The sequence below is a fragment of the Pinus tabuliformis genome, chromosome 7 (assembly GCF_031772625.1).
Source record: "Pinus tabuliformis cultivar Carrire ecotype Pingquan chromosome 7, CPIR1, whole genome shotgun sequence".
NCBI classification, from domain to species: Eukaryota; Viridiplantae; Streptophyta; class Pinopsida; order Pinales; family Pinaceae; genus Pinus; species Pinus tabuliformis.
In genome coordinates, this window is record NC_142293.1 from 1,976,994,352 (window position 1) to 1,977,021,197 (window position 26,846).

The window sequence follows — 26,846 nt, forward strand, 5'->3', positions numbered from 1 at the left end:
GAATCCATAAAGCCTTCACCATTGTCAATGGGTGGTAATCATAATAACTTATAGGTACCTAACTTCAAATTACCTCATCCTAATGGAATGAAGAGAATCTAACTTATAACCTCCTCAACATTTTGAGAGAGATCTCAAGTCTCATTCATAATTACTTGAACTAACCCTCAAAACTGATAATAATGTAACCTATCACTAAACAATGAACCATTAAATACCTTATTTCCAAGTTAAACCTTCGAAAATTGATTTTCATTTAAACTAACAAAAAAATAACCATTGATATGGTTAACTTTTACTCTCATAAAAATATATAAAATTTCAAAATAAAATATAAATTTCAGAGTAATTACTCGTTACAATGCAAATCTCAATCAACAACCTATCTTATCTTATTTTCACAATAAAATTTAAGTAAATGGGTGATTATACCACCTTTTCCATATTAAATATCATAAATTAATAAAAATGTTGAAGATATTTATGCATAACATTAATTAAAATTACTTTTTTCAAGGAAATTGAAATTGAATATAACATAAACCTCCTAGATTCCACAAAATGTAGTTCATTAGACTATGGTCCACATGTCTTCTTTTATCAAAACTTAAGTAATGTGAATGATGAAGAATTAGAAGAAATTATTTACTTTACCACCATGGGAATGATGAAGAACTGTGTAGTTGGGCCCAACATAATGAGTAAGTCCTAACTTTCCATCTAGAAAATTTCTTCTATATTTCAAAAATGTGTTTTTTAGGTCTATGAATACAAAAATTCTATATCTATGAATAGAAAATAATATGTATATATAACGAAGTGGCACACGGCCGTAAAGGTGGCAACCACAAACACAAGAAAATTGGTAATAATTGCTGCTATAAAAAAAAATTATTAACCTATAGTGTTTTTTTATGTTTTTAAATTTATGTAAAGTTTTTTCTAATATAATGATTTTTTTTGTGTTTAAGGTTGTATCAATAAAGATTTAATAGAGTTAATATCGATTTTTAGTTCCTAGAAATAATAAATATATGAATAATTATCTATATGTATAATGGTAATTAAAACTAATTTATATTTAAAATCAAATTAATTAAGATTTATTAATTAATAGAAACAAATAATTAATATAATATTTATTCAGTTTTAATTTCTATTAATAATATATTAAAATATTTTAATTTAAATAATTTATTTCTGTATTCAAACTTCTATAACCATATTATAATTCACTATAATATTTATCATTTAATTTAATTTATATAATTACCTTAAATTTAAAATAAAGATGTTCAGTATACCTGTAAAAATTACTTGCTCCGGTGAATTTTATGATCAGACAAACACTCAGACACTGCTTACAAAATCATTACTTTTATAGCTAACAACGAAATGTTGACATTCCTTTATGCATAAATTATTTTAATACATGAACAAAGGGCATAACAAAATTTAATCCCAAGCCCTAATTATAATATTTAAAGCATTTGGAAGTGATAAGAATGAAATGCAAATCCAATTAAATTGTAAATTTAATTGGACAAGATGAAATTCAAATCTAGTCCATGGTAAATTTCTACCTTTGACTTAGAATTTGATTTAGTGGAGAGTTGTTGATGTATACATGTCTATCAAAACAATAGGTAAATTTATAAGATTATTTTAGTTATTAAAATTAATATATATATATAAACAAACTTGCCCACTCTAAATCATGACTTTATCTGTATCAATTTGGATGTGGACATGATTAAGTTAAAACTTGTACTAATATGTTATTATGACTTTCAATTGTGGTGTTCCATTGTCATATTTTTAACTCAAGAATTTTATATTTTTTTTAATAATTATTTTTTCTTACAAGTTTTATTGCAGATATGAAAGTGTTAAAGTCTTTGCATATTTATATTAAAAGTATAATGAACATTTTTTATTAATTTATTTATTAGGTTAAGAAAATAATTTTTGTTTATATATATCAAAGAGAATTAGTCTCAATATTATCATATTTTGTCTTATGTATTGAATCTATTATAAAATGAGTTTTTTTTTAGAAATGGACTATATCAATGACTTCTTCTCAATTATAAAGTGTATGGTTCATAACATTTGGTATTAGAGTTACGATCCTAGGGTTTGTTGCTTCGAACAAGACAATGTGGCATTTTTGCTATAATTTAAGTTTGGATAGCTTCAAACAACAAAATTTTGTGGAGATTGATAAAAATATTGAAGCACAAATGATCTAGATTTTAGTTTCTGATTTAGGATACTTTCATCAAGATAGTTTCAAACGTGTAATTTTAGCTTTTTTTGTTATAACTTTTTCTAGGAAGTTTTAAAATGATTTTTTTCTAGATAGCAAGGGTGAATTTTGATGTACATATGGTAGAAATTTCAAGTTCCAATTTGCTATACATTTAGAGATGTAGCTAGTATGGAAGTTAAAGTTTATGATTGATCTTGAGTTAGTCTCAAATTAGTCATGTATTAATTTTCAATTTAACTTCTTTTCTAGGAGGTTTTAGGAAGTGAAACTTCTTTAAGAGCGAGGAAATGTATCATGATACAAACAGTCCACATTTTAGATTCAAATTCATTATAATTTTTGAGATATACTCTATGGAAGATAGGCTTTGTGACTAATCCTAAAATTAGTTCTACAAGAGGCATATTTTAATTTTTGCCATAAAATTTTCAGTGAAGCTCTTGACTTTAAAAATTTTAGAATCCTAAGGAGACATAGTCAATGACATGTGAAAAAAATTCTAGATTTTGATTCTTTATAATTTATGAGATGTATCTTGTGAAATCTAGGTGATTTTAAGAGCTTTTTTTGGGGTTAGAAATCTCAAATTTATTTTTCTTAAGAAACATGTTTCAATGTCTTTAAATAACATAAGATCTATTGTTTATAACACATGTTACTTCCTTGTTCTTGTGACCCAAGGACCTTTTTTTTTTCCCATGGCTCCAAAGAAAAATGGAAAATTGACTTCACCAACTAAACCTTTAAAAAGCTCATCCATGATTCATGAAGAAATGGAAGACATGCAGTAGTAGATATCCAAGTTGGAGAGGTGAGTTAAGGAAATAAGTAATATTATGAAGGCTAATTTGTCACGGATGCAATAATTAGTTAAAAGGGAAATATGGAACAAAAGATGGATGAAAATAAGGAATAAATGGATAAGAAGATGAAATAACTGGAACAAAATATAAATGAAAATAAGGAAGACATGAATAAGAAGATGAAATAGTTAGAACAAAAGAAGGATGGAATGGAGAAAAATATATTGAAATCATAAATGGGAGGCTCCTTAAAAAGATAATATGTTTGGAGGAACTAATGAAAATAAAGGCAGTTTTCAAGTTGAACAACTTTCCAATAATAAGTCAACGGAATCTTGGATAAAAGGTGATCGGGTGTGTTGTCAAGGCACTCCTAGATGTTAATTCATCAGTTCAATTCCTTGCCTTGTTTGGGTGTTATTCTTAGACATGACGATGATGTACCCTCACTGTTGTCGAACTTACCAAAAAAAAAAACTTGCCAATAATAAGATGTTTTCTTGTAGATTTAACTCCAATTGTGTAGCAAGTTATGAATGGTTTCCTAAGTGAGCGACCATTCCCAAAGTTAAATTGAATAAGTTTGATAGAACAAAGGTCTTTATCTGGGTGCACCAAATAGAAATTATTTTGAATTCCATAATATTATGGATGAAAAGAAAATATTTGCATGGAAACTTTGAACTTTTCTAGATAAAAAGCGCTCAATGGTATCAATGGATAGTTAAAAGTAAGCCCCATTCTTATCATTATACTTTGGATTTATTTATAAGAGAGTTATAAGTACAGTATGACAAATCCTGGAAACGAGGCTACTTTAGTCAATTCACAAGAATTAAGTAGTTTCGATATATTAAAGATTATATTCAAAATTTCAAGTTTTGACCACATGGGTGGACAACTTAAGTGATGAACAATTGTTGGAAGCTTATATGGTGACTTAAAATAAGACATCAAACATGAGAATTTCCTAAAACATCTTGAAATTGTCATGGAAATTATGAAATTTCCTTCTCATATTGAAGCTAAGAATAAGGCTACGCACAAGTTTGTCATTAGAGCATACAAAAAAACCATTGGCTATTTTGGGATTCACAAGACATCTTTACCTCAACCTACTCGAATATCATAGAAGGAAATAGTGGAAATAAGAGAAAAATGACTATGCCTTGGTTTTGACAGTAAATGGTCAAAATGAAATAAATGTCAAGAAACAAAATTGTTCACCTTGGAAAATAATAATGAAGATGAAAGGAGGCATGTGCACAAAGAAATAAGGAAGAACTCGTCTACATAAACAAGAAGGAGATAGAAATCAAAGTTGTTCACAACATTGATTCAAACAGGTGTGATGTATATATTCATGCGTTGGAAGGTTTGTTGGTACCTCAACCCTAAATATTGTTGGTCACATTAAGAAGCACTAGTTCATAGTACTTACATTACTCGGGTAGTACCCACAACTTCAATAATAAAATATTAACAAAGTGCCTCAATCATTTATTTTACTGTAATATTAAAAATTATCCTCTTCGAGGGGGAAACCTCCTTTACAATACATAAATGAACAATTATTGGATGATACAAATGATAATACCTCCTTGGTATATATAGGAGTCTAAGGGGTCACAATATAATTAGAGTCTACATAACAATAATAATGTAAGGGCACAACAATAACAATAAGGTGAATGCACTAGTATTATAGGGACCTAACATGCTCCTCTCCTTCAAAAAAGTGTTTTCCTCAACGCTTGAGTAGTTCTGGATGCTTCGGTATAAAACTCTCATCCTCCCATGTGGAATCTTCAGCAGGTAAGTTCTTCCACTTAATGAGATACTCTGAAATTAATTGATTTCATAAATATTGGGTTCAAATTTCTGTGACTGCTTCAGCCTCAAATATGATTTTTCCTTCTTAATCAAGTTCTAGCAACCCTATTTGAACTGGGAGCTTGTCACTGATAACCTTATTTAAGCATGAAACATGGAAAACTAGGTGTGCTTGTGAAGATTTAGGAAGCTCCAATTTGTATGCCATAGTACCAATCTTTTGCAACACCTTGTAAGGACCATAGTACTTGGGTGATAATTTATTATCCTTATTAGCTTGCTTGAGGAACATTTGTTTATATGGTTGTAGCCGTAAAAATACTGAGTTGCTTACATCAAAACTTCTTTCACTGCGATTTTGATATGCATGTTGTTTCATTTAATTTTGTGCCAGAGTGAGGTTATCCTTTAATAGTTGGAGAACCTTTTGTTGATGCTTGATGTGATCTTCCACTGCTTGAACCTTGGAATTTTCTCTTAAACACAATGTGATGGATGGTAGATGATATCCATAAAGTTCCATAAATTGGGTCATTATTGTTGTAGTATGGAAGGAAGTGTTATACCACCATTTAGCTCAAGGTAACTACTTGAACCATTATGTTTGTTTATTAGATACAAAGCAACAAAGCTATCCTTCCAAAAAAAAATTCACTACCTCAGTTTTCCTGTCAGATTGAGGATGATAAGATAAGCTATGAGCTAATTGAGAACCAATACAGGAAAATAATTTCGGCGAAAAATTTCCAGTGAAAATGGCATCTTTGTCACTTACGATAATATTTGGGTTCCCATGTAGCTTTTGAATTCTTTCCATAAATGCAGTAGCAACTGTACTAACTTTAAAAGGATGAGATAATGCACAAAAGTGTGCGTAATTTGTAAGTCTATCAACTACCACCATGATGACACTCTTTCCTTCAGACTTGGGTAAATCTATGATAAAAGCCATTGAGAGCTCCTCCTAACACTGACTTGGAATGGTTAAAGGTTGAAACAGAACTCGGGTCTTAATTGTCTCAACTTTATTTTGTTGGTAAACCAAACATTCTACAACAAACTTCTAAATATCAAATTTAAGGCCATCCCAAAAAAATCCTTCTTGAGCCTGTGGTAAGTTTTTAAAAATCCTGAGTTCCCTCATAAGAGGGAGGTGTGCAATTCCAAAAGAACACTTTTTTTGAGTTGATAATTCTTACACATATATAAGCAATCTTTGTACCATTTTGAATCATTTTTCCAACTAAATGTATCATATGTACTGGGATCTTGTTGCAACTTTTGAATGAGTTTCCACACCTCTTCATCATTCTTCCATTCATTCCTTGCTTCAGTTATCCAATCATGTTAGATAATAGAAATGGCACAACGCAATGCTTCCACATCTTCATCCTTTCTTGAGAGTGTATCTGCAACAACATTTTTCTTCCCTTTCTTTTAGATTATTTCAAAGTCATAACCCAACATATTTGTGACCCATTTTTTCTGTTCTTTTGAAGATAATATTTGTTCCAAAACATATTTAAGTCTATCATGATCTTTTTTTACCTTGAAGTGTCTTCCCATTAGGTAAGGTCACCAATGATTTAGTGCATGTATTATTGCCAATATTTCCTTCTCACAAATAGGTTTCTGTAAATACTTTCCTTTGATTGGATGACTTTCAAAATAAATGGGTCTTACTTCTTGCATTAAAATAACACCAATTCCATTTCATGAGCCATCACATTTCACAATAAAGGTTTTTGTGAAGTTTGGCGTAGCTAAGACCAGTGCTTGGTACATTGCCTCTTTAAGATGTTCAAAGGACTTAATTGCTTCTGGAGTCCAATAAAATGCATCTTTCTTCAGTAATGTTGTTATAGGTGTTGTTATTCTCCCATAATCCTTAACAAACTTGTAATAATACCCTATCAACCTGAAAAATCCTCGAAGATTCTTTATGGTTGTGGGAATTTTCAATTCCTTAATGGATTTAATTTTGTTAAGGTCTACCTTAACACCCCCATGAGATACAATATGACCCAAATATTCCACCTGTTGTACTCCAAAGAAATATTTAGAGGTTTTTGCATATAATTGTTTCTCCTCCAATAGTTTGAGCACCCTCTCAACATGTTGAACATGATCCTTCCAAGACATGTTAAAGATTAGTATATCATCAAAGAATACTAACACAAAAATTCTATGCAAGGGTTTGAAAATGGAATTCATCAAATGTTGAAATGTGGAAGGTGTATTAGTAAGGCCAAAAGGCATGATCAAAAATTCATAATGACCCTCATGAGTTCTAAATGTTTTTTTCAGAATATCTACAGTCTTCATTCTAATTTGATGATATCCTGAATAAAGATCCAACTTGGTGAAATAAATTGCTCCATGTAATTCATCCAACAATTCATCAATGATAGGAATAGGAAATTTATCTTTAATAGTGATCTTGTTGAGCTCCGTATAATCTGGACACATATGCCATGATCCATGCTTCTTGTGCACCAATACTACTGGAGCAGAGTTATAAATTTGACTAGGTTGAATTATACCCACCTCTAGCAATTTTTCAACCATATATTCAATTTCACTCTTTTGGGCATAGGGATATTTGTAAGCTATGATTTTTGGAGGAACACTCCCTAGAATCAACTGAATATCATGATCATGATCACAAATAGGTGGGAGGCCTTTGGGAGTCTCAAATACCTTGGAATGATTGTCCAAGACATTTTGGAGAAGTAGAGGAATAGATTATTTCGATGTTTGAACCTTTAGTGAGCATACTTGTGCAATTACGCCCCATTATTCTTTCTTCATAATATTTATCATGTCATTAGAGCTTATTATATTTCCCAGTTTCCCTACAATAGCCCTTAATTCAACTTCCTTTCCTTCCCAAAAAAAATTTAAGAAATGTTCTTGAAAATTAAAAGATAATGTCCCCAAATATTGTAACCATTGGACTCCTAGTACAACACCATCACCACCCATTGGAATGGAAAGAATTAGACTATTCAATACATATTCCCCCATGGTTAGCTTGATATTATGAAACTTTCCATAGAAATGCATAGTTTCTCCATTTTCAACCATCACTTGACACTCTCGTGTTGGATATAGAAAGCAATTCAATTCCTTTGCTATCTTGCAATGAACAAAATTATGGGTAGTACCCAAATCAATCAGAAATATTAGCTTTTTATTCTTGATATATCCTTCTATCTTGAGAATTTGAGGAGTGGTAATTTATTGTTGGCATTTTGGCACAGGTGTGGCGCTGGTGTTGTCCTTGATGGCAACTCTCTTTGATAACAGATCTCAGTCCAATCTACAAGTATGAAGAGAAATTTCATATACGCAGGTTCATTAAGCCAAAGTTGCATATACACGCAGGTACGCTATAGACTAAGTCACGGATACGCAGGTTCGATATATATAAAGTCGCGTATTCATGCAGATTCATGAACAGAAAAGGGCGTGTATGTCGAGAAGCTTCCCTTTGGTCCATGGTAGTTAGTCCTCGGTACTTGAGCCTATGTCTTTGGACCAAAGTATCTCGACAGACGTGTTGATCTCTGGTTTTGAAGCTGATGGTATTGGATTTCTATGGTTTGGCCCTTGGTATTGAGCAAGGCCTAAGGCTATATAAGGAGAAGAAGATCATTAGGCACATACACTGAAGAAGTCTTGAATATCTGATAAAGAAAGAGATCTCGTATGCAGGTTCTGGGTTGCTTGATCTAAGCTAAGGAGAGATCACATCGGTTGATGGAAGACTAGATCTAAGGACAGATCGGGATCTAATGGTTTGAAATGCTCTATTATGATATGGTTGATTATGTGTATCTCTAGATCTGTATACTGACGCAATATTATGTTCTGGATCTAACTGATGTCTGGTACAGCTGCAAGTTGAGAAAATTTATTTTTAGATTTGTACGCAGGTTGCCTTCGTTAAAAGAGCGTGCATACACAGGTTTCTCTCATTGAAGTAGCGTATATCTTTTGAAGCTTGATTTTTGGGGTTGCAGTTGGGTCTGACTATTATTGCAGTGTTCTGTAGTCTGCTCTGTGTTCTGGTGACTGGGTTTGACAGGGTATCAGTGGTTCAGTGATTCAGAGATTGTTGATGCAAGTATTGGTTGTTTTGTAATCTGCTATGAAAGTTGAATGAATTGTGGTCTTCAGATTGTAATGTTGTGCTTCAGGAATATCCAGTCTGAAAATGTATGAAAAGTGGTACCTGAAGGAAAGAAGATTGTAGGCCTGCACCTACGTACTAGTATCTTAGCTAGTACAAGAGCAAAGGGGGTTGGAGCTCCCTTCCAAGGAAGTTTGGAGAACGAGAGAGGGTTGTAGCCCTCTGCAGGTTGTAGCCTGCGTACTGGTATAAGGTTGCACCAGTACAAAAGATTGTAAACTGAAGCTCTTATTAAAGAAAGATAGAGACAACTTGCAGCAGGTGGTTTTCACCCACATTGGGTTTCCACCTTATATCATGGTGTTCATGTGTGTGGCTTTTGTGTGATGATCTGTTATACTGCATCTGTTTACTTTTAATATGGTTAATAATGTCCTAATCCATTTACTGAAGATAAACTAACTGAATCATAAGTTTTTTGGTTATACGCTGGTTTCCATAGACACAGTAGCGTGTACACGCTGGTTCACTTAACTGAAGTCGCGTATATGTTTCAGAGTATTTGAAAAGTTTTATTGATCTGATAATACTGATTCACCCCCCCTCTCAGTATTATTTCCAACAATTGGTATCAGAGCAGGTCCTTCAGAGAAGCTTGATCGCTTGAAGGTAGATCATTCATCATGAGCAACTACGAGAAAGAAGCATCAATCAGGCCACCGATTTTTGATGGGACAAACTTCAATTATTGGAAGGTAAGAGTTACTGCCTATCTTCAATCTCTTGGTACAGAAGTTTGGGACATCGTAGAGTCAGGCTACACTTTTCCTTCAGCTACTCCTACAGATCCAGCCGAGAAAAAGAAGTATGAAACAAATGCGAAAGCAGTTAGTACTCTATTAGGATGTATATCCCAATCGGAATTCATGAAGGTAATGCACTATAAATCTGCAAAAGAAATATGGGACAAAATTATCACGAGCTATGAAGGAGACGAACAGGTAAAGCATGCTAAACTTCAAACTCTCAGGATTAAGTATGAGACTCTCAGAATGTATAATGATGAAAGTGTGGCTAACTATTTCCTTAGGGTAGATGAGATTGTTAATTGCATGAAAAATTTGGGTGAAGAAATAAGAGAGGCGATTGTGGTTGAAAAGGTTCTAAGATCATTGTCCCCCAAATTTGAATCTAAAGTGTCTGCAATAGAAGAAAAGGAAAATCTACGAATTATTACTATGTCTCAGCTTCACGGAATTCTAACTGCTTATGAAATGAGAAAAGGAGGTCCATCAGACAGAAGAGAGGCTGCTTTCAAGGCTTCAGGCAAAGAAGATTATTATGAGACAAGTCACATGCCAGAAGATGAAGAAGAAGAATCAAATTTCGTCAGAAATCTTCAAAGGGGTTCTGGAAGGTTCAGAGGTAAGTTACCTTTTAAATGTTTTGCTTGTGGAAGAGTAGGTAATTATGCTGCCAAATGTCCTCACAAAGATAAGAATGACAAGGGAAAGGAACCTGCTAGATGGAACAAGAAACAGAGTGCAAATAAGAAAAGCTACTACACTCATGAAGATAGTGATGGTCTATCAAACAGTGATGAAGATGAATGAGGTAATGAATATAAGTTGTTAATGGCATTTGAAGATGATGATTATATGGATGCTGTAGATGTGGATGACCTTTATAATGAAATTACTGGACTCAAGAGATGTATAGAAGAAAAGAATATGATTATTGATACTCTACAATTTCAAATTGATGAAAAGGAAAAACATCTTGAAAAATTGGAATGTGAGATTGTTTGTCTTAGAAAGGAGATTGAGAAAACAAAAGCGATTAATCTTAAATTTGTTAAAGGATCTGAAACCTTGGATGAGATTATCAATGTGCAGCAATCTCCTCTGATCAAGACAGGTCTTGGATATAATGGAGAAACATCTCAAGCATCTACCTCTAAAAGCTATCTTGATGCAGCAAGGAGAAGCGAGCAAAGGCCAAATAAAAGTCATCAGGTGAATCAGGGACAGTTTACCTCAAATAAAGACCATCAAGAAACTCAGGGACAAACTGCCTTAAGGACAAACAAAAGCTACAATCAGCCTCAGGTAAAATCTTCCCAGTTTGCTCCAAGAATGAATGTGAATAGAAGCTACAATCGGTTGGATGATAGATTTGATTATCGCAGAAGTTTCTTCAATGGCCAATGCTTTTCTTGCCATAACTTCGGTCACAAAGCAGCTCAATGTGTTGCCTACAAGACAATCATGACTAGAGAAGCTCAAAAGCAAGGGAGAATGGCTGGAATCATGAAAAGGACTTATAACAACTTTTCAGTTCTTGAAAATGAAGTTGAATGCTCTATTTGTAATAACTTTGGTCATGAAGACTCTGAATGCAGGAGCAGGTTCTGGAAGACAACTCAGAAGGAACAAACCTCAAATGTCAGAACATGGAGAATAAAGGAACCGCAACCAGAAAGATGTGGGATAGCCTTTTATGCAGAAGGTCAAGAAAGTCTATGGTACATTGACAGCGGATGTTCGAAGCATATGACAGGGGACAAAGAAAAACTTGAGTCATATACCGCATTAGAAAAGGGGAAGAAAGTTTCTTTTGGAAACGACATCTCTGTAGCCATAAAAGGAAAAGGTGTTGCTCCATTAAAAGAGAAGGTCAAAGCTGGAAATGTTTTGTATGTTGATGGATTGAAGCATAATCTCCTGAGTGTCAATCAGATGTGTGATCAAGGAACAGAGGTAATATTTAGATCAAATGGATGTTGTGTTCGTGACCTTGATACAGGTAAAACAGTGATCAAAGGAAGAAGGACTCCAAATAATCTATACATATTTGAAGAAGGACCACAACAATGCTATTTGAGCAAGGATGATGAACACTGGCTATGGCATCGGAGGTTGGGGCATCTAAGCTTTTAACAAATAAGGAAAGCATGCAAATATCAGGCAGTTCGTGGTCTTCCAGATATCAAAATTCCAGACAACACTATATGCAAATCTTGTCAGTTTGGAAAGCAAACCAGAACTAATTTTCCAGAGAAGGAAGGATCAGCTAGCATGCCTCTTGAGCTAGTACATACAGCTACATGTGGTCCATTCATAAAAAGAACACCTCGAGGAGAAGAATACTTGATATTATTCATTGATGATTTCTCCAGGTTTGTCTGGTTAGGGTTTATGAAGCACAAAGATGAAGCATTCGAAAAATTCAATTCCTTCAAAGCTTTGGTTGAAAATGAATCAGGACACAAAATTAAGTGCCTCAGATCTGACAGAGGTGGGGAGTTTACCTCAAACGAATTCTTCGATTTCTGTGAAGAACATGGGATAAGAAGAGAATTCTCTACAGCTAGAACTCCTCAGCAAAATGGGGTTGTGGAAAGAATGAACAGAACAATTCAACAAATCGCTCGTGCTATGCTTGATGAATCTGGTACTCCCGCAACCTTCTGGGGTGAGGCTGCACATGCTGCAGTTATTATTCTTAACAAAACAAATGTCCGAGTAAACAGCACTCAAACACCTCATGAGCTCTGGAGTGGTGAGACTCCTTCGGTGAAGCACTTCAAAATCTTTGGGAGCAAATGTTATATTAAGAATACTGATGAGCAACTTGGAAAACTTGAACCAAGAGCAGATGAAGGCATTCTTCTTGGTTATTCTCCACATAGCAAAGCATACAAGTGCTACAACAAAAGACTTGGCAGAATTGTTGACAGCATTGATGTAGTGGTCGATGAGAAGGGATATATTCCTAGGCAAGTTCATCATGAAGACATTGAAGAAGATGAAGGCTACCCTCAAAGGCAGAATGATGAAGAAGAAGAACCTCAAGAAGAACCTCAAGAAGAAGAAGAGCATCAAGAAGAACCAGAGGAGCAGACAAGAATAGAAGAGAAGACTCCATCCAGATATGTTCAAAAGAATCATCCAGAATCTCAGATTGTGGGGCAGAAAGAAGCAGGAATACAAACAAGAAGAAGAATTGCAGAAGCTTCAAGCTATTTGGCATTACTCTCTTCCACTGAACCACAAAATGTGAAAGAGGCATGCAAAGATGAATGTTGGGTCAAAGCAATGGATGAAGAACTTGAGCAGATCGAAAAGAACAATACTTGGGAATTGGTTCCTAGACCAAAAGATAAAAATGTCATAGGGACTAAATGGGTCTTCAAAAATAAATTGAATGAAAATGGAGAAGTAATTAGAAACAAGGCCAGACTTGTTTGTAAAGGGTATGCGCAGCAAGAAGGAATAGATTTTGAAGAGACCTTTGCTCCCGTTGCAAGACTTGAGGCCATCCGAATGTTCCTTACTCTCTCAAGCTTTCAAAACTTCAAGGTATTTCAAATGGACGTGAAATCAGCCTTTCTGAATGGAGACTTAGAAGAAGAAGTATATATTGAGCAGCCAGATGGTTTCATTCTTGGGAATGATCCAAACCTTGTATGCAGATTGAAAAAGGCTCTCTATGGTCTCAAACAAGCTCCAAGGGCTTGGTACTATCGGTTGGACAAATATCTTCACCAACAAGGTTTTTCAAAAGGATCAGCAGATAGCAATCTCTATATGAAAGTTGAAAATAACAAATTGCTAATACTTGTTGTGTATGTAGATGATATTATCTTTGACAGCAATGAAGAGGCTATGAGTCAAAACTTTGCCTCTGTTATGCAGAAAGAATTTGAAATGTCATTACTTGGAGAATTGACATACTTTCTTGGATTGCAAATCCAACAAAATGAAGGAGGTATTTTCTTGTCTCAAACCAAGTACCTCAAGCAGATCTTGAAGAAGTATGGCATGGAAGATTCAAAGCCAGTTTGTACCCCCATGGTTACAGGATGCAGCCTCAGTGCAAATGATGAATCAGCAGTAGTTCACCAACCAACTTATAGATCCATGATTGGGAGTTTGCTTTATTTGACAGGTACCCGACCAGATATTATGCATGCAGTAGGAATTGTTGGAAGATTTCAAGCCAACCCAAAGGAAACTCATCTTCAGGCAGTCAAAAGAATCTTCAAGTATCTTCAAGGGACCCAAAACTATGGCTTATGGTATCCTAGAGATACAGATCTCACTCTTCATGCCTACACAGATGCAGATTGGGCCGGAAGTGTGGATGATAGGAAAAGCACAAGTGGTGGTGCTGTCTTCATGGGTTCCAGATTAGTATCTTGGTTCAGCAAGAAACAGAGTTCGATTGCCTTATCTACAGCTGAAGCAGAATATGTGGCTGCGGCATCTTGTTGCACACAACTTCTTTGGATGATGCAGACCTTGCAGGATTTTCAAATCATGTGCACTCCACCAGTCTCTATCTTATGTGATAATACAAGTGCAATCAGCATTTCAAAGAATCCAGTCATGCACTCAAAGACCAAGCACATACCAATCAAGTACCATTTTCTTCGGGAACAAGTGCTTGAGCAGAAGGTCAAGCTGGAGTATGTTCCTTCTAAGGAACAAGTTGCTGATATTCTCACAAAACCACTGCCCAGGGAAACTTTTGAATATCTCAGACAAAAGCTAGGAGTAGTTGATGCTTCATCCTGCTGTTGAAGCTTGTCTGTTCTACAGAAAAGTTGGTATACGCAAGTTACGTAAAGGATATCCGCGTATATACGCCGATTTATGCTGGGAAAGTAGCGTGTATGGTGTACGCATTCTGCCGAAAGAATATCCGTGTGCATACACCGTTTTATGCAGGAGAAGTCGCGTATATGGAGGTCTGAACAGCAAGGGCAGACTCCGGTTGGAGAAGGTTTGAGATGGGTATGACAGAATTCTTCAGGCACAGTTTCAGAGGGTGCAGCAGGCACAGGTTCAGGGGGAGCAGCTTAAAGTCTCATAAAGCATTGTTGGCATTTAGATGCTTTTGGTTCTAGTACACAACTGTTGTTGGTTTCAGGAGAAGGAGCTCAGAAGGAAATCTTGGTTGCTGATCTAAAAGATGTATATCAAATGCTGCTTGTGACTTTCATGAGTCTTGGTCTAGATTTGTTGTCTCTATGTCATGTATCTCTTCTGTGATATCTCTTTTATGGTGTCAAGGTCATGTAACGGCCTTTGTTGGTTTCCCCACTATGCCTGGGATGAATGATGTAATATAATTGGTTGGTTCTGATGTATCCCCTCTTGATTGGGAGTATGGATGTGTGTATTGAGTCTTTTGGTGATAGGAAGGTCCCTTATGGTGTATAAGTCTTGGCTCTTTTAAAGAACATCTTTTGCAGATATTGCCTACAGTCAGGGGGAGCATGGTTCAGCACAATCAAGCAGAGATATCAGCATGTACTCAGGGGGAGCACAGCCCTTTGCCCTTGATGACAAAGGGGGAGAATGATTCTAAGGATATTGGGGTTGCCATCAAGTCCAAAGGGGGAGATTGTTGGCATTTTGGCATAGGTGTGGCGCTGGTGTTGTCCTTGATGGCAACTCTCTTTGATAACAGATCTCAGTCCAATCTACAAGTATGAAGAGAAATTTCATATACGCAGGTTCATTAAGCCAAAGTTGCATATACATGCAGGTACGCTATAGACTAAGTCGCGGATACGCAGGTTTGATATATATAAAGTCGCGTATACACGCAGATTCATGAACAGAAAAGGGTGTGTATGTCGAGAAGCTTCCCTTTGGTCCGTGGTAGTTAGTCCTCGGTACTTGAGCCTATGTCTTTGGACCAAAGTATCTCGACAGACGTGTTGATCTCTGGTTTTGAAGCTGATGGTATTGGATTTCTATGGTTTGGCTCTTGGTATTGAGCAAGGCCTAAGGCTATATAAGGAGAAGAAGATCATTAGGCACATACACTGAAAAAGTCTTGAATATCTGATAAAGAAAGAGATCTTGTATGCAGGTTCTGGGTTGCTTGATCTAAGCTAAGGAGAGATCACATCGGTTGATGGAAGACTAGATCTAAGGACAGATCGGGATCTAATGGTTTGAAATGCTCTATTATGATATGGTTGATTATGCGTATCTCTAGATCTGTATACTGACGCAATATTATGTTCTGGATCTAACTGATGTCTGGTACAGCTGCAAGTTGAGAAAATTTATTTTTAGATCTGTACGCAGGTTGCCTTCGTTAAAAGAGCGTGTATACGCGGGTTTCTCTCATTGAAGTAGCGTATATCTTTGAAGCTTGATTTTTGGGGTTGCAGTTGGGTCTGACTGTTATTGCAGTGTTCTGTAGTTTGCTCTGTGTTCTGGTGACTGGGTTTGACAGGGTATCAGTGGTTCAGTGATTCAGAGATTGTTGATGCAAGTATTGGTTGTTTTGTAATCTGCTATGAAAGTTGAATGAATTGTGGTCTTCAGATTGTAATGTTGTGCTTCAGGAATATCCAGTCTGAAAATGTATGAAAAGTGGTACCTGAAGGAAAGAAGATTGTAGGCCTGCACCTACGTACTAGTATCTTAGCTAGTACAAGAGCAAAGGGGGTTGGAGCTCCCTTCCAAGGAAGTTTGGAGAACGAGAGAGGGTTGTAGCCCTCTGCAGGTTGTAGCCTGCGTACTGGTATAAGGCTGCACCAGTACAAAAGATTGTAAACTGAAGCTCTTATTAAAGAAAGATAAAGACAACTTGCAGCAGGTGGTTTTCACCCACATTGGGTTTCCACCTTATATCATGGTGTTCATGTGTGTGGCTTTTGTGTGATGATCTGTTATACTGCATCTGTTTACTTTTAATATGGTTAATAATGTCCTGATGCATTTACTGAAGATAAACTAACTGAATCATAAGTTTTTTGGTTATACGCTGGTTTCCTTAGACACAGTAGCGTGTACACGCTGGTTCACTTAACTGAAGTCGCGTATATGTTTCAGAGTATTTGAAAAGTTTTATTGATCTAATAATACTGATTCACCCCCCCTCTCAGTATTATTTCCAACATTTATGCCAATGCATCACAAGATATGGTCAGATTAATTTCTTCTTTCTTTGGGGTTGGTTCCTAGTGTATATCCTCCTCTTTTGATGTTTCTTGTTCTTTCTTCCTTCTCTTCACAATCTATGTTGAAAAAATTATTCTCAACACACTTATGACCTTTAATGTATTTTATATCACAATTGTGACAAATCCCTTTTTCTCTTTTTTCCTCCAATTTTTGTGGTGTCAAACTTGTAGGTTATGGAAGACTAGGAGCAACAACACTTCCATCTTTATAGTTTTGACTGGTAGACTTCCCTATTGCCATAATTTTTCTTTCGAATTTTCTTGCCACCCTGAATGCCTTCTCCAATGAATCAAGTTCCCAAAGGTGAACCACATGTTGGATGTTATTGTTTAAAGTCCCTATGAAGACTTCAATTCTATTCTCCTATGGAATATCATTTACCGTAATATTCAATTTTTGGAAGTCTTAAATGTGCTCCACCATTGAACCCTTTGGTTTGAGATTTATCAATTGGATAAAGAAGGTGTTTCTCTTTGTACCTTCATAATGTGCTATCATTTCCTCCGTAAAAATTGACCAGGTGACAAGTGGTTTAAGAAATCCATCTATACCATACAAACTGATTAGGTTCTAAATATAAAGATGCAATACATACCTTTTGTGAGGGTCGCATATTATGTAGATCAAAATATTCCTCCATCTATAGTATCCATGTTACCAGATCCTTGCCATCAAACTTCCTCATATATATATTTGGAATGTGGTAGATTTTCAACCCAAAGTTAGAGTATCTAAAATCACAATTAATATTTCTTTTTTTCTCATCATGAGTTTCATGGAATACCTTGTCACTATTAGGAAGCATTTCTTGTAGCAACTTTTTGAAACCTTCCATTTCTGCTTTTAAACCATCCTTCAAACCTTCCATTTTTGTTTCTAAACCATCCTTCAAGCCTTCCATGTCCATTTTTATTTTTGATTGTAAACCATCCATTTTCCATTTTAAGCGATCCATCTTAACATTCATCATCGCTTCCAATTCATTTTTTATTACTCTTTGTGAGAGTGAAATTTGTTGCACTTGGTCTTGTAATTTGTATATATCATGTGCATTTCTTCCTCTTCTTTATGTGTTAAAGAAGAGATTTTTGGTTGCTTACTAGGTTTGTCCTTTTTTTTATTTAGAGGCATTTTGGAATCAAACAATGATATATATGCTTCTTTATTCCCTCTTAATCACTTCAAACTAATTTTTCAAAAAAAAATTGAAAAAAAATTGAAAAAATTACACACATTTGTCTTATTTTTTAGGAACTTTATATTTAAACAGTTGTATCTCTGTAGTTTCAGATCTCAAAGTTCTAAAATTTCATCACATTGTATCCCCTTAAGTCTTCTTTCCAACCCCACAAGTCAGACCTAGGTTGGATTATTGAAGAAAGAGTTATGCCCAATCTCCCACGATGACCTGATAATCGACTCGTTCAGTAGAGAAAACTTGTACAGAGTGCCACGTGTCATTGTTTCAACCTTTGACCCTTAATATGATACACAAAAAACTAAATTCCATGCACTTTTAGCCACTTTTTACTAAATTTAAATCTAATGCTCGAAGATAAAGTTATGATGATTTTCCCTAGGTCACTTGTTTAAGACTGAATTATGGAGCCTGCAAAAACCCTAACTTCCTCAGATCATATCTTTGAATATATGGTGAACCAAGGTCTAAAATTAATATAAATGTTCACCAATATTTCAGCTATATGTGGTTACAATTCGGGCTTCTGAATCCTTGTAGAAAAAAGTTATAGAAAAAATTCCCAGATAACCTATTTGAAGAAGTGAAACCCTAGAATCCAAAGCTCTAATACCAAATGTTATGCAACCAACTCACAAAAAATTAGAAAATATAGATCAACAAATTAAAAATTATCCTCTTCAAGGGTAGAACCTCCTTTACATTACATATATGAACAATTCTTGGATGATACAAATGATAAGACCTCCTCGGTATATATAGGAGTCTAAGGGGTCACAATATAATCAAAGCCTACATAACAATAATAATGTAAGGGCACAACAATAACAATAATGGGCTTCTGTGGGGAACAACAATAACAACATGGGGGATACATGGGAAAAACAATAAAAATAAGGGGAACACACTTGTATTATAGGGACCTAACATAAATTTTTCAAGTTTTAATTGTTAATGGAGAGTGTATTTGATGGTGTGGGAAAATGCCACAACATTAAACTGAGTATAGGAAAATATAATTTGGAAAGCCTAATGTATGGCATTCCAATTCAAGGAGTAGATATTGTTGTAGGTATTCAATTTCAAAGAACATTGAGTATAATTTCTACAAACTATAATGAATTATTCATGGGATTTGAATTCGAAGGAATTCAATATTGAGCTCAAAGCATTTAAATCTAGATCTTTTCAAGTTATCAGCACCCATAAGATGGAAAAGCTCCTAAAAAAGAGTAGCAAGGGAGTTGTGGTTAAATTGTATTCTATGGAAGTAAGCAACAAGATGAAAATATTCCCTTGCAATTACAATGCACCTTGGAAAAGCACCATAATGTCTTCCAAAAATTTCCTAAAGGTATACCACCATCTAGAGATCATGAACATCAAATTGAATTAATACCTAGAAGCGCTCCTCCTAATAAGAGGACATATATATCCTCATCAAAAAATGGGGGAGATTAATAAAATGGTACAAGATATGCTAGATTCATGGATTATTCAATATAATAGGAGTTCATTCCTTTCTAAAATAATAATGGTGAGTAAAAAAGATAATCCTTGGCAGATGTATCCTAATTATAGAGAGTTAAACAAAATCACCATTAATGGGAAAATTCCCTGTCTCAAATATTGATGAGCTATTTGATGAGATTTATGGATTTCCTTATCTTATAAAACTTGATCTTAAATTAGGATACCACTAGATCATATTAAGAAAAGAAGACATTCCCAAAAGAATGTTTATAACACATCAAGGGAACTATGAGTTCTTGGTCATGCCTTTTGGGTTAACTAATTATCCTTGTACTTTTCAAATCCTTATGAGCAAAAATTTTGAACCCATCTTTGAAAATTTGTCTTGGTTTTCCTTGATGATATACTTATCTATAAATCACAAAAAGAGAAAATTAAACATGTGGATAAGTTTTGTAAATTCTTAAGAACAATCAACTATGTTGATCAAACTGTTCTCATTGATGTCAAAGGAGTGGGACATTGATGTCAAGAAGTGTCAAGTTCACGAGGTGCTTGTTGAAGATTGTCATGATTTTTATTGATAACTAATGGCCTATCTTTGAAGACATTTTTGTTACAGTGAATTAGCTCAAGTGATCCTATAAAGTGAATGGTTGTATATTCCTTAGAAAGACATTTCCAACAATATATGGAATTTTGAAAAACTCCTAATGGATCAAGAGTTAAAACATTTTCACAAGGTTTAGGGTGCACATGGTTCCTCCAACAGACATAAGGCGTGAGATGACAAAAAGATCCATAATTTAATGTGTGATTTCATAGCACACCATGGAGATTTTAGTCAATGGTCCTATCAATGTCATGGTCCCACAATTGATAGAACTCATGGACACTAATATTCCCAACACGTGATGCTCAATTTGTCATTCATCTCGTAGAGATTTTTGTTAGGGAAACATTTGGATGGGGGTCACAGATAACAGAGTCTATGTGATAGAGAAATGTCCAACATTAGTATGTTACATAAAATTAGCACTTAGATCCATTTTAGTTTAACAAAGGAATTGGTTGGACAACACAAGACCCCTGACCTTCCTTCTTTACCGAGTGATGTGGCACAATGACAGATGGAAACATCCTATTGAATGACGAGGATCAATTGCAAAATGATGTGGCATCTATTTGGAGATGGTTTTATCATGATGATGTGGAAAGGATATGTGGCATGTATATTTGGCACTTTCAGGTGTCGAAGTGGGAATTTTTCAGGTGACACGTGGCAGTTTGATGACGTAGCAGGACACATCACCACATTGTGGAAGCCTAGTAAAAAAAATCATGGAGGTTATTGATCTAGAGTTTGCCATGGTTGACGAATTATGAGAGATGGGAACTTCTTCATCAATTAACTGACAATTTCATGTCCCACCATTGAGGCTTAAGTTAAAGAGTTCCATGTAGATTGTCGCAACACAAGACAAACTCTGGGAGATGGAAATATCACTAGAACAACATATAATGTGAATTTTGCCTCCTCAGGGATTTTTATTTAACAAAGGAATTTATTGAAAAACATGAAACTTGGGACCCCTTTCGTACTGGTGACAAGTGGAAGCCAGCTGGTGGTCACACAACAAGTAGACTGGACCAATAAGAAATTGACATTTGGAAAATAGTGGTGTTAACATGGCCCATTAATGATGAGATAAGTAGCAATGATAAATGTTAGCATGCATTAACTGATGATGTGGCATATCCTTGGGAAATGTGCCAAGGGGCTGATTTGCGAGCATTATCCCTTTTGGTGGAAATACATTGTTCTGGCCCTTGGGCACATAAATCCTAGGCACTAAAACTTAAGAGCAAGGAGATTTTAAAACATATGAGGCTAAGCACACCAAGATAGTTTAGGTTAAGGGCGTGGAGATATTAAACTAGTGTAAGGCTAAGTGCCTTCTAAACTTGAGTCATTGGTCCTAGCTCAGGTTCATGTGAGATAAAGAACTGACGACCAAAGATTATACTCTCTGGTGACTAGCCACGATTCATGGCCTTGGTTTCATGTGACATTAAGGATTGAAGTGTAATGGCATGGCACTAATTAAAATTTTGGTGTTATGAGAGCCAAGAATTAGTTAAAATGATAGTTAAACATGGAGATAATAAAAACACCAAAATGAATTGTTATGGCTACAGGAATATAGGAAACCACAGATGTTATTTCAAAGACCAACAAATTAAAAAATGACATGAATTTGAAACGAACATACCAACAAATTTCAAACAACATCAATTTGCATTGCTTTAAAAGCTGAAAATTTGTGAATGCAAAAAGACACAGGTGATGAGAGGAGATTGATATAAACTAGTACTCGGAATTGTAATGAAGATTTTTTATTTTTTCTGGAAAAATGAATAGCGTGAGAAACAGAGAGTTGGTTGACATAAGAAAATAGTGAAAAAATTGTTAAATTCCAAAAGTGTTAATCATAAAAAGAGGAGAAGGACATAAATAGATGTTGTAGGAGGAGATTGGGTAAAAGTTGAAGTTTTTGTAAAAAAAAGTAAAAGGGATCATAAACAAATATAGTTTTGCTAAAACAATATCATAATAATGTGTTAGAAAAAATATTTACCTCATTTATCAGAGGATTGGTGTTTACTTTAGGTAGGTGCCTGAAAAATATTAGCAAGTTGGTGCTTGTGAACAAAGGGAGTTGGTACCTTCATCAAGTGGATGCTTGCAAGGAAAAAATAGGTTGGATCCTCTATAGGTGGGTTCCTACATAATATGATGTAAAAAGAAGTTGGCGCTTCCATTTACATCAAAACAAAAAGATTGGTGGTTTTCTCCCTTTATGGTTTTCCACGTATATACAGTATCTCTATTATTTTTTTTGTGTGTGATATTTATGTTGTTTTTGTCAGTTGATTTCATGGTTAATTGTTGAATATTTAAGTATATCTACTCATTATTAAATAACTTGGATAAAATTGTTAAAAGTTATTAAATATTAATTCACCCCCCACCCTCAATATTTTCCTAGTTTCCAACAATTGGTATCAAAGCAAGTTCCTTTCGCATTAGTCTAGCAACTGGAAGGAAGATCTAAACCTGAGACATGGCCAACCGGGAAGGATGTTCTAACAACATGGCTTCTCTATTTAATGGAATGAACTATACCTTCTACAAAGTGAGAATGAAGACATATTTTATGTGTCTTGGTGCAGATATCTGGGATGTAATGGAAGCCACATGTATTGGTTAACAGAGAGGACAAGCTTGAGTTCTCGTTTAATTAAAAAGTAATGAATGTAATCCTAAGTGGATTGTCTAAATTAGAATTTGTTAAAAGTATGCACTGCAAGACTATAAAACAAATGTGGGACAACTTAAGGAACAACTATGAAGATGATGGTAAGGTAAAAGTGGCCAAACTATAAGTCTATATAATGCAATTGGAGTCATTAAAATTGAATGATGATGAGGATATAGAAAAAAAAATATTCAAGTTGATGAAATAGTGAATGTCATGAGAGGTCTTGACGAAACTATAAAGGAATCCACAATAGTTCAAAAAATGTTGAGATTTCTTCCTATCAAATTCAATCCTAAGGTATCAACTATTCAGAAGATGTCTAATCTTGAGACTTTAACAATGAGTCAATTAGTTGGAACATTAAAAAACCTATGAAATGAGAACTACAAAAGGAAAATATACATCAAGGGAAGCAACATTTAAAGCAGATAGGAAAACCACATATGACCAAGAATGTTCAAGTTCTATATCAGATGAAGAAGAGGCTAAGTTTGTCAGAAGACCAACGAAAGGAAATGAAAATATAAAGGTAATATGCCTTTAAAATGATTTAATTATGTATTAGTATGTCATTATGCATCAAAATGTCCATTCAAGAAGGAATATAATAAACTGAATAACAAAGAAAAGAATAAATATATGAAAATGACAAAGAATAATTTCAAAAAGAAAAGCTTTTATACCCAAGAAGACAAGAATTCGTTAGAAGGTAATAGAGAGTAATTTGTTGATGAAGACAGAATAAACAAGTTCATGCTCATGGCCTTAGAAAACCAAAATGAAGGAAATAGTGAATGTGAATTAAGTAAAGACTAGATTGAATTAGACATAGAAAGTGAATTAATCAATGCCTTAGAAAAAATCAATAAATTTAAGAAAAAGAATTAGAAACAAAATGAGTTATTGATCAAGTATGTAAAAGAAAAACACGAATTTCATACCTAACCACTCCTCCTTCTAAAATTATAGTTGGAAGAAGCTAGAAAGGTCAAAGACATTCTATTGCAACAACTGAAAGAGAAAGGTAAGGAATGTGAAAAATTGGAAGAAGAGGTAGTCTCTCTAAGAAAGGAATTGGAGAAAACTCAGGCTCAACTAAACCAAAATCTAAAGCATATTAAAGGATCTAAAAAGTTAGATGAAATTCTTAATGCTCAAAGATCCCCTCTCATAAAACCTGATTTGGGTTATGATGTAGAAGAGAGCAACAAGAAACCTTAAGATAAAAGACCTGTCAACTTCATCAAAGACCTCACAGAAAGTAATGGCAATGGAATTCAAGGGAAGGACAACTGTCAACAATTGAAAAATCATAAAAATGATAGTAATACATCTCAGCAACAATCAATGAATATTGACAACAATAGACACATTGAGCAAGTGAAAAATCAGTAGCAACAAGGTAAAATTACATTCAACAGTAGCCAAGAAAATTTTATAACAAAATTTTGAACATATTTAAGGATTAGGAAAAAAATCATCATAAGCCTTGCTTCCCTCAAAGGCAAACTCATCAAATTCCCAAGATATCACATTGACAAAAACAAACTACTCACACGTACATAAATTTCTTCTATGGTTATTGTTATTTCTACAAAAAAAATAGTCATGAGGTTGTGAACTACATAATATATCTTAGAAGCAATCGGATAAGAAATAAAATAAATGATTATTGTGAGTTGAATAGACATAACATATTTTCAAATTTAGGTAGAAATAATTGTAGGCATAATTATCCTTTTACTCCCTTATATGATGCTATTGAATGCTCTAACTGTCATAATTTTGGTCATAAAGAAATTAAGTGTAGAGTCAGAAACTTCATATCAACATCTTAGGATAAGAAAATACAAGAAGAACCCAAGTTTTGGAAGAAGAAAAAGGAAGAAAAGAAAGACAAATGTGGCCTTATTCTATATGCTCAAAATCAAAATAGCCATTGGTATGTTGATAGTGGATGCTTCAGGCATATGACTAGTGATAAAAGTAAGTTTTTGTCACTAAATGAAAATAAATAAGGAAATGTCACTTTTGGTAATGATGCTCCAGGTAAGATTATGGGAAAAGGCACAGTGAGTCTAGACAATGGAAAAGGTAAAGCTCAAGAAGTTCTTTTTGTAGATGGACTCAAGCACAACCTGTTGAGTGTAATCCAAATGTGTGACAAAGGGTATGATGTTACTTTTCACTCCTATTATGAAATAAAGTTAGAAAACATAGGAAAAGTAGTAGCAAAGGTTGTGAGAACCTCAAATATTGTATACATTGGTAAGGAAGAAAATTAGTAGTGTTATTTGGGGAGCTTGATGAAATTTGGTCGTGGCTAAAAAGGCTAGGGAACTTGAATTCTAATCATATTATAAAGCTCAACAAAAAGGAATTAGTAAGAGACTTTCCAAGAATTACCAAGTCCAGCAATACAATTTGTAAATCATGCAAAATGGGGAAGCAAGCTCAAGTGCCTTTCAAAACAAAAGAACATTTATCCACCAATCGACCTTTACAACTAGTACATATAGATTTATGTGTACCTTCAAGAATAGATGCTCCAAGTGGTAAGAGATACTTCATGTTGGTTATTGATGATTACTCTAGACTTACCTAGGTCACATTCTTAAGAGATAAATCAAAAGCATTTGAAAAGTTCAAAATTTTCAAAGCCTTGGCTAAGAATTTAACTGGATGCAAAATAAAGTGTGTAAGGCCAAATAGCGATGGGGAATTTGCTTCAAATGAGTTTTATGATTTTTGTGAAGAAAATAGCTTGAAGAGGAAATTTACAATTGCAAACACCCCTCACCAAATGGAGTAGTTGAAAGACATAACAGATCATGGCAACAAATGGAAAGAGAAATGATGGGTGAAAGAATATTTCCACAAAAATTTTGGGCTGAAGTTATTCATACAACAGTGCATATTTTAAACAAAGCACATCTCAGGCCAAACAATGACAAGACACCTTATGAATTGTGGCATGGAAAACCAACATAAATAAAACACTTCAATGTTTCTAGAAACTAATGATACATCAAAAATAATGATGAAAATTTGGGTAAGTTTGATGTTAGAGCAAATGAAGGAATATTCTTAGGATTTTCAACAAAGAGAAATGGATAGAAATGATATAATAAAAAGTTACACAAAATATTTGATTGTATTGGTGTAAAATTTGATGAGGAATTATCTTTCAAAAGCAAGCAGACGAGATTCATTAATCCACTAATTATACCATCAGTGAAGAGGAAGGAGATCAACTTGAAGAATCAGAAAATGAGGAAGAAAAAGAAGTAGAATACACTCATTCAAAATCATCTTCAAGGTATGTACAAAAGAACCACCTTGAAAGTCAAATTCTTGGTAATAAGGAAGTAGAAGTTCAAACAAGAAGAAAACTAGTAGACACTTCTAGTCAGGCATAGATTGCCATGCTATCCATGATCAAACCTAAAAAATTCTCTCAAGCAAGTGAAGACAAGTATTAGATAGGTGCCATGAATGAGGAATTAGACCAAATTGAAAAGAACCAGACTTGGGAGTTGACTCCAAGACCAATAGATAAGAATGTCATAGGTACAAAATGGGTCTTCAAGAACAAGTTAAATGAAAATGGACAAATCATCAAAAACAAAGCCAAATTAGTGTGCAAAGGTTATGCTCAGGTTGAAGGATTGGATTTTGAAGAAACTTTTTCTCTTGTAGCAAGATTAGAAGAAATCATAATGTTCTTAGCATTTGCATGTCGTAATAATTTCATAGTATACCAAACGGATTTGAAATCAACATTCCTAAATGAAGAACTTGAAGAACAAGTGTATATA